Raw genomic sequence first — 9,627 nt, forward strand, 5'->3', positions numbered from 1 at the left:
AAAAGGAAGACTGTACCATGCTCCTGGATGGGAAATCTTAACATTGTCAAAATGTCAATACTGCCCAAAACAATTTACACATATAATGCAATCCCAATCCAGATTTCAACAACATTCTTCAAAGACATGGGAAAAACAATCACAAACTTTATATGGAAAGGAAAGAGACCCAGGATAAACAAAGCACTGTTTAAGAAGAATAAAATTGGAATCCTCTCATTCCCCAACTTCAAAATTTAGTACATGGCTACGGTGGTCAAAACCGCTTGTTTCTGGTACAATAAAAGATTTCTAGATCAATGGAATAGAATTGAGAATCCAGAAATTAACTCACAAATATACAGCCAACTGTTTTTTGACAAAACACCTTAATATTTTGCTTGGGGGTGGGGTGTGATAGTCTCTTCAACAGATGGTGCTGGCAAAAGTGGAAAATAATAGGCAAAAAGATTGAAACAAGACCTTCACCTCACACCTTATACAAAAAACAACTCAACATGGATTAAAGTTCTAAATGTGAGTCACAGAATTATGAAGGCCATCAATGAAAAAATAGGAAAAATGTGATTGCACTTAGTCAAGGAGTGCACAGACTACCAAAGAGTTTAAAACTATACAAACAAAAGTAGACAAAATAGATGAGTGGAACATACTAAAAATGAAAAACTTATGTACATCAAAAGACTTCACCAAAGACTAAAAAGGGACCCTACAGAATGGGACAAAAATATTTTGCAATGACATGTCAGACAAGGGATTTATTTCTAAAATATACAGGAAAATGCAATACCTCTACAAGAAAAAGACAAATAACCCAATAAAAAAAAATGGAAACAGGACATGTACAGACACTTCACCAAGAAGGATATCCACACAGCCAACAAACATATGAAGAAATTTTCATGATCACTAGCCATTAGAGAGATGCAAATCAAAACAACAATGTGATATCATCTCACACCAGCAATAGCAGCAAAGATTAAAAAAAAAGTAGTGGACAATAAATGCTGGCAGAGATGTGGAGAGACTGGGACACTCTTGCATTGTTGGTGGGACTGCAAAATGGTCAACCTCTCTGGAAAGCAATATGGTTCTTCTTCAGAAGGTTGGAAATAGAAATACCTTATGATCCAGCAATTGTTCTTCTTGGTATTTACCCTCAAGAAATATGAACCATCACTCGAGTAGATATATGCACACCAATGTTCATAGCAGCACTATTTACAATAGCAAAAAGATGGAGACAGCCGAAGTGCCCATCATCTGAAGAATGGATAAATAAACTGTGGTACATACACACAATGGAATATTATGCTACTCTGAAAAATAACATGAAAGCTGCAAGCCACTGCACAACATGGATGAAACTTGAAGACATTATGTTGAGTGAAATTAGTAAGTCATAAAAGGAGAAATACTGCATAAGACCCCTACTGTAAGAGACTAAGAAAAAGAACCCATACTAAAGGGGAAAGGATTCTTTACTGGTTGTTGGAATGTGGGGAATGGGGAAAGGGGAGGGACAGGAAGGTGGAGCACAGGGTACGGAATAGACACAGTAAAGTTTGAGTGTTGGGGAGGAGGGCAATATACAAGTGTGGGGAAGGGAATGGAAGAACATAGTGGATGGGAGAACAATTAGGCAGGCTTGCATGGCCTAAGTGGGACAGAGGTAAAGAATGATGTATTCACAACCTTGGAACAACAGGGCTCTGGCATACAGGAATTGAGACATGATTGGAATGGGCAAAAAGGGGGAAATAATATTAAGATGCTTGACCGTCTTTTGAATCTTGGTTTCACATACATACCATTTTAAAAGAGACAATGGAGGGGAAGAGAAAGAAATAGTCAGACATATCACGGGAGTCCAGTTCTCACAGGCCCAGGAGTTTGGAAGGAGACATGGAGTCGGCGATTTGAAAGTTATCAAGGATTCTCTGCTTAGTTGGCTGGTGGAGGAGAGCTCTCTCTGGTTTAGCAACATCTTTATTTTATAGTTCAAGTTACACAATGCCTCAAAGCATTTTTCCTACATTTCATGATTTCATTTTTAGATCATTACTCATATTGATTACATATTTGATTGTATCATTCTTTTCCTATATCCTTACATAGTGTCTAATAATGAATCTCATGAATTTTATGTGACCTTTATTTGTAAAGTTCATAAACCACAACTTTCTTCCCTGTTCTCATCATTCTTATAGGTGACAGACTATATTTTCCTGTTCTTTGTAAAGGTCATATCTACTCTTAACATCTTAATTAAATTCCTTTCCTGTTACAAGTTACAGTTATTTATTTATTTTCTTACCCCACACTATCCCATTGTGCCCTTTAGTTACCTATTCTTTAACCTATACAAGACTCTATTCATAGCCCATGTAACATTCCCAGCATTTATTTAGTTCATTAGTTCTTCTATAACATTCATTAAATTGTCATGCTATGGTGCTTTTTGTTTCTTTAAAATCCCCTTTGAATCTACTCCTGTAAAATTGAGACAATTTATGCAAGACTGACTTTCCCTAAATTCACACTTTTCTACAGAACCCATAGTAGGAACTTTAAATGTAGCAATACAATACAGCCCCACAAGTGGAATTAGAACCATTCCAAAGAAGAGAGATAAAGGGTGTTTGCCCAAAAATCATCTGCCATGCTGATGCTTTGTCTTTGCGAGGACTGTGTCAAACGGCAATAGGGGGTTGGCCCCTTACAATGTATCACCATAGAAATCTTGTAACTCTGTCTTCTGCCTGTAACTGATTGGAATACCTAAATGGGGCTACAATGTGCCCAGTGAAGGAGGCTTCTTGTGGAGCCTCTGCATTTCATAAGACTATAAGTGGAATCCTGAACAGCATGCAGAATCTTCAGAGGTAGTAAATTTCCATTTGAAATGATGGACAGACCAGCCTAGAGGGGTTAGAAGATCAGAAGATACTTCAGGAAAGAAAGACCAACAGGAAAAATGCAAAACCATAAGGCAGACCGACTGATTACTACAAAAACAAGCAAGTTGCCTGCCCAGGAGACATAAAGGCAAGTGGTAAGATCCACTCAGAGCAAATGCCCTGCCAAGACTAAGACTCAATGGGAATATATGTTGATTGGTGACCACGTTCGTCACCAATAAAGGGAAATGAGGGGAAAACAGCAATGAAGCTGTGAGCTAAGCCTTAAAATGCTCAATAGACTCCTGTGAACCTGGATGAGGACAAGGTTGGCCAGTAGTGTGGCAAGACGTGGAGAATCTTTGCCCCAGAGTCAGTGACATAGACACAGAGGACTAGAGTGGAGAGTGAAGTATCAAGCTGATAAGAAGAGAGGGCATATGCACAAGAACACCCACATTTGCAGATAATACTCACTTAACCAGGCTTCAATGACTGAATGATTAGAGATCAACTAGAAGAAGAAAGAAGAGGAAAAAAAAAAGGTAATTTGATGAACTTAACCTATACCTATGGATGCAGTATCTCAAAAGTGGGAACAAGTCTTTAAAACAAGGATCATTCCCGCCCCCTCCATACAGAGAGTAGACAAGGATAGGCAACATGGACATTAGCTATCCAAAGTAGGGGTGGGGGCCACAAAGGCAAGAAGTGACTGGCTTACAACCTTTCAAGGGGAAACCTAGATCCAGAGGGTGTGGAGGAACGTAGAATCTCCATTTAGTACTACCCAATCTGTCTAGGTGGGGCAGATGAAAGGAAATGCGGATAGGTCTCTTGTGATACAATAATGAATAATTGTTATCAGGACTCATTATGAGGGTTGGAAATGTAAAGGAAGATGTTTTGTAGCAAGGAGAGGAGCAATTAATCTGCAGTCTAGGAGTGGAGTTCCCTGGGACCATCAAGGGTGAAGACTGGAGTCTGGGACCCTACCCAGAGAAACAGTTAAGCCAGAGATGGAGACAGATGATGACGTGGAGAGATGGAGCAGCTGGGGACTTTAGACTGAGAGAGGGAGAGGAGCTGTGTGCTGATGATCAGGGGGTGGGGGGCCGGCAAACTTGCACGGTACCCATTGATTGGTTGATGATGCATGGAGGGGATTGTAACTATGGCAATGAAAGGATATATGATAGGATGAATGTAAAACTAATGTTCTCCCATGTAAAATACCACATAATTCATAATAAAACTATAAAAAATAATAAATAAATAGGATGCTTATATTGATATCCTAGGCATAAGTAAACTGGAATGGATAATTGTTGACCATTTTTAATTCAAATCCATTAGCTTGCTAACTGAAGAGTAAGAGCATCACATTCAGCATCCAAAACAACATTTCCTGATGTAACCTGAAGTATAATGCTAGGATTGATAGGTTATTATATACATGGCTCCAAGAAAGAGTAGTTAATATCAAGGTTACTGAAATTGACACAGCAATATTGAAAGTCAAAGATAAATTGAAGTTTTAACAAACTATTTTACAATCTAAAATTGATCAAATATGTGGTCAGTATTAGTGATAATCCTTTGTGATTAGAGTTCAAAAGTTGGCAAGAGAGAATAACTGGAAAATACAATGTTTGTGATAGGAAGGATACCAAATACTGCATGTAGAATTTTGTATGATCAATGACTTATTCATGGGAATTTTTTTCTTCTTCACATAAGACCATGACTAGACTTCATTGTGTGCAACACACAGGAATGAAATAAACTTCACAAGACATTAAGACTCCAGAGTGCAGTGAATCCAGTTTATTCTTCCAATCCAGTATGTTTTTCATTAATTTCAACCCTGGGTGTCATCTACTCGAGTTATCGAACTGTGCTGACCGGCATCAGAGTGGTCTACAGTGATCACGTACAGAAGAAAAGGGAGTTGAACACATGCCTGGAATAGCTGGTCCACATTTCCATCTATGTGAAAATCACCGAAGCTAGTTGTCCACCCTCAATCTATGCAGAATCACCAAAAAGAGAACTAATTTCAATTTAGAAATGATCAGTAGTAGAGCTGAGAACTTGGCAATAAATTACTGTCAGAGACCAAGACAGGGAAGGCAATGTGACCTCAGGCTATGGTCTACCCTGCAAAGAGTTCTCTGGCCTGCAAAGGGCACTAAGAAACTATTGAAAATATGGACAGGTATAGGGAGTTTGGTAGCAGTTTCCTGAAGGCAAGTGGGTATCCTCTTGAGGATAAGCAGGAAATATTCTTTTTTGCACTAAGTTTTATAACTAAAACTGTTCTTCTGGTGCTTCCCACAAGTTCTCCAACCTTCATTAAGGTTTAAATTTTCATGACAACTTTAGATGACAAAAAAGGGAGTGATTGTCCAAAAGCTACAAAGTATGTGTGAAGTATCAACTGTAATGAGAAGTTCTGGGGAACTTATAATTAAATGGAATTTTCACATTTTCCCTTAAAGAATACCAGTGTACCATCAAGTATTTTCTTTATTTGTGAGCTTGAAATATATTCTTGGGAGAATCTATTACCTTTCTCCGTATTCAAGGGTCCATTATTTCCACACACAACTATTCTAAAATCTCTTTTAATAAAATGTGGGATTATAATAAATAATTTAGTATAAGTATTTTTTCTGCAGGCCATATGTAATTCTCAATGAGATGAATTGACACAGTGGTTCAAGCATAAGAATGTGAGGTTTGCACAGGACCCAATAGTGTTTTGATCTCTTGTACCTAGAGTAACAGTGAGTTGGACCTGACTTGATGACAGGTAGGATAACAAAAACATAATTTCACTCTAACAACCCAACTGAAATGTAATAGTGTCATACCCAAAGGCAAACCTTGATTTCCTACCTGTAAGTCTTATTTAATCCTGTTTTCAGACAGAATCAGAAATGGCACACAGAGAAGCATGGTTTTTCTGCTTCACAGTATTTCTAAGTGTAAGTGGTGTCATACACCCAGAGTTTCAGGATGTGGTAGAAGATCCAAGTTCCCAGTTTGGACTTGAATAATCAAAACCCCATGATTTGCATCTTCAGCATTCCTTGCTTGTTTGGCTGTGTTTCTTGGAAATCATCAAAAAAGATATATGTTCCTCAAATGGGTGACAGGCCTAAGTCTTAAATATTTTGCCTCATAAATATGTAAATAATCTGACATTTACTACATCAGATAAGGATATATCTGTGTTCCTAGAGCCCAACCAACAACAACACCACTGTCCATTAGATGTTCTGGGATAACAGCTGTCTAACCATGGACTGGACTTTGAGAGTCATCTTGTTGGTTGCAGCAACTACTGGTAAAATAGTTCCCAATCCCAGGGATGGGGAAGGGGTTTTGGGTATTCATGTGGAATTTCATCCACCCCAATTTACTCTCAGTAGGTGGCCAATCCCAGGTCCAGCTGGTACAATCTGGATCTGAACTGAAGAAGCCTGGGTCATCAGTGAAGATCTCCTGCAAGACTTCTGGATACACCTTCACTAACAACTATATGAGTTAGGTGCGTCAGATCCCTGGACATGGATTTGAGTGGATTGGAAGGATTAATCCAAGCAGTGATGGAGCAAACTACACACAGAAGTTCCAGGGCAGAGTCACCATCACCAGTGAAAAGTCCACAAGCACAACCTACATGGATCTAACCAGTCTGAGCTCTGAGGACATGGCCATGTATTACTGTGCGAGACACACAGTGTGTTAACCACATCCTAAGTGTGTCAAAAACCCTGAATGACAAGGCAACTGCACTGACTTTAGAGATGACAGGTATAATTAGGCTGCAGGCATGCTTATTTTGTTGTTGTTGTAGCTGTTAGGTGCCATTGAATCATTTCTAACTCATAACAACATTGTATACAACAAAACACAACATAGCCTGGGCCTGAATCATCCTCACAATTTCTATATTTGAGACTATTGTTGCTGCCTCTGTGTCAATCCTTCTTGGTGGGAGTCTGACCATCCACTTTACCAGGCATCATGTCTTTCTTCATGGAATTTTCCCGCCTCATAACATGTCTGAAGTATGAAAGACATAGACTTGTCATCTGATTCTTAAGAGCATTCTAGATGTATTTCTTCAAGACAGATTTTATTGTTCTTCTGGTAGACCATACTCTATTACAACATTATAATTCAAATGAATCAAGTAATATTTGGGCTTCATTATTCAGGGTCAACTTTAACATACTTATGCGGCTATTAAAAATGCCATGGTGAACCTGCTCTCTGTTGCATGCCTAAGTGGTGCAGTGATGCTGGATGACCAAGACACAGAATCTCATAGGAGGCTTTGGAAATTTTGTGGACTGAGCTGTGCTGGAGCTGGTAGCCAAGGGGGAAACTAATGTCAGTCAGTGAGAGATCCACTTATGCCGAGGAATTGAGCATCAAAAGCAGCACTATGGCTCAATGGAATGATCTTGAAAACTATGTAGGATTTGCAAATCTCCTCAATCAAATGAACAGATAATCAGTGAAGAGAGGTTTTGAATTCACAGTTATGGTAGGAGGTGAATCTGGGTGGGGAAAGTCAACGTTAATCAACTTAATATTCCTCACCTATTTGTATTCTCTAGAGTATCCAAGTTCTCCCCCTAGAATAAAAAAGACTGTATCGGTGCAACAATCCCAAGTTTTAATCAAAGAAGGTGGAGGTTAGTTACTACTCATGATAGTCAATATCCCAGGATTTGGAGATGAAGCAGATAATAGTAATTGTAGGAAATCTATTATTGATTATATTGATAATAATTTTGAGGACTACCTAAATGCAGAATCTTGAATGAACAGATGTCAGATGCCTGACAAGAGTGCAGTGTTGTTTATACTTCATTGCTCCCTCATGTTTTGGGCTTAAACCAGTGCATATTGAACTTATGAAGCATTTATATGAAAAAAGTGACTATCATCCCTTTTATTGCCAAAGCAGACACAATCACACCAGAGGAATGCCAACAGTTTATAAAACAGATAACGAAAGAAATCCAAGAACATAAAATTGAAATATATGTGTTTCCAGAAACATGGAGAAGAAGAAAATAATTTCATTAACAAGATAAAGGACCATTTACCTCTTGCTCTAGTAGATAGTAATACTGTCATTGAAATTAGTTGGCAAAAGAGTCAGAGGAGGGCATTGTCCATGGCTGTTGCTAAGTTGAAAACAGTGTATATTGTGATCTTAAATTATAAGAAATATGTTGATAAAGACACATATGCTGAACTTGAAAGATATCACTAATAATGTACATGGTGAGAACTATAGTGGCATAAAACTGGCAGTTGTGACTTATAATGGATTTGATAACAACAAGAATAAAGACAGCTTACAAAGAGCCCTCTGGCACAAATGGAAGAGGAAAGGACATTACCATTTTCCACTGCTTGTTAACTCTGCTCGTTGGATGCTGTGGCCAAAGCTACTGCTGTCCATCACCTGGGGTTACCCTTACTTGAGCCATCTGTATAACATACATGAGTAGACAGAGGGGGACAACCTTCTTTGTATGGGCTGGGGGCCATTTTGCTAAGTGGAAAACCTTCCTCAGGGAGCAAAGTGCAAGTCAGAGGTCCCAGGACCTTCTGAAATTCCTGTGACACAGGACTAATACTTGGCTTAGAAATCTGCTCTAAGTATGCCCCCAAATTAGACAACATAGGTATTTGGGCCACCCCAGTCTTTGAGGCTTTCATCCACTTGCATACCCTGCTATAGTGTATATGCTGCCAACCTCCACCTTCCCTTGCTGGGTAATTGGCTCACAAGCCTACAAGGCTGCATACACTGCAGCTAACCCCTTCTCTATTAGAGAGTATGTTTTTTTTCTGCCCCCTTCAACAATTGGGACCAGAATCCTACAGACACTCTCCTCTTGCTCATCGACTGACACAGACCCCATCCAAGGCCCTCCATGATAATTATTACATCTAGCTGGAAGGGATGTTGGGGATCCACTGCTTGCAGAACTTTGGCTTTAACGATCACATGCTTGGTGTAATGAAACTGATTCTTCACTATCTCCAAATCCCAGGGATTTGCCTCTTACAGAGGGCATGCAAGAGCCAAAGCAATTACCCAAGAGGAGGGATGAACACCCTTCAATAACCAACAAAGGTCTGTAATTGCTTCACTGTGGTAGATGTAGGGTAGGCCTGCACATTATTTATTACAGCTTCAGGAATAACCTTTCTCTTACTTAACCAAACAACTCCCAAGTATTTGACCAATAAACCAGGGACTTGCACTGTGTTCTCATTGACTGCCAATCCCCAGTCACACAATGCCTCTCCAAGGCTCTCTGCGGCTGCTTCTAAATCTGCAAGAGAATCAGAGGTTAACATAACAGCATCAATATAATGAAATAGGGCCACTAACTCTGGTCAGGGCCATTATATATACTGGGCCATTATATACACTCTATATACTGGGCCATTAACCCATGGCATATAGTAGTGCTGTGTAAATAACCTCAAGGGGGGATAACAAAAGTCTAGTGTCTCCCTTTCCCCATGAAGGCAAACTGCTGCTGACTCTCCTGAGCCAGATCAATCTCCACAACTCCTCCTGGCAATCAATATTGCCAGACTCAGATCGCTCGCAATAGGACTAGCAACACGACCACAGGGTGATGGGTTAACCTCTTATTATTGCTTTCAAGGTCTGGACACA

The 9,627-nt window shown here is 39.4% G+C and overlaps 1 pseudogene; it reads left to right on the forward strand.

Moving 5' to 3' along the window:
- The first annotated feature begins 6,206 nt into the window (after positions 1 to 6,206).
- Positions 6,207 to 8,349, forward strand: LOC102817845 (annotated as a pseudogene).
- The last annotated feature ends 1,278 nt before the right edge of the window (positions 8,350 to 9,627 follow it).

The sequence above is a fragment of the Chrysochloris asiatica genome, unplaced genomic scaffold (assembly GCF_000296735.1).
Source record: "Chrysochloris asiatica unplaced genomic scaffold, ChrAsi1.0 scaffold00260, whole genome shotgun sequence".
In the NCBI taxonomy this organism is placed as follows: Eukaryota; Metazoa; Chordata; class Mammalia; order Afrosoricida; family Chrysochloridae; genus Chrysochloris; species Chrysochloris asiatica.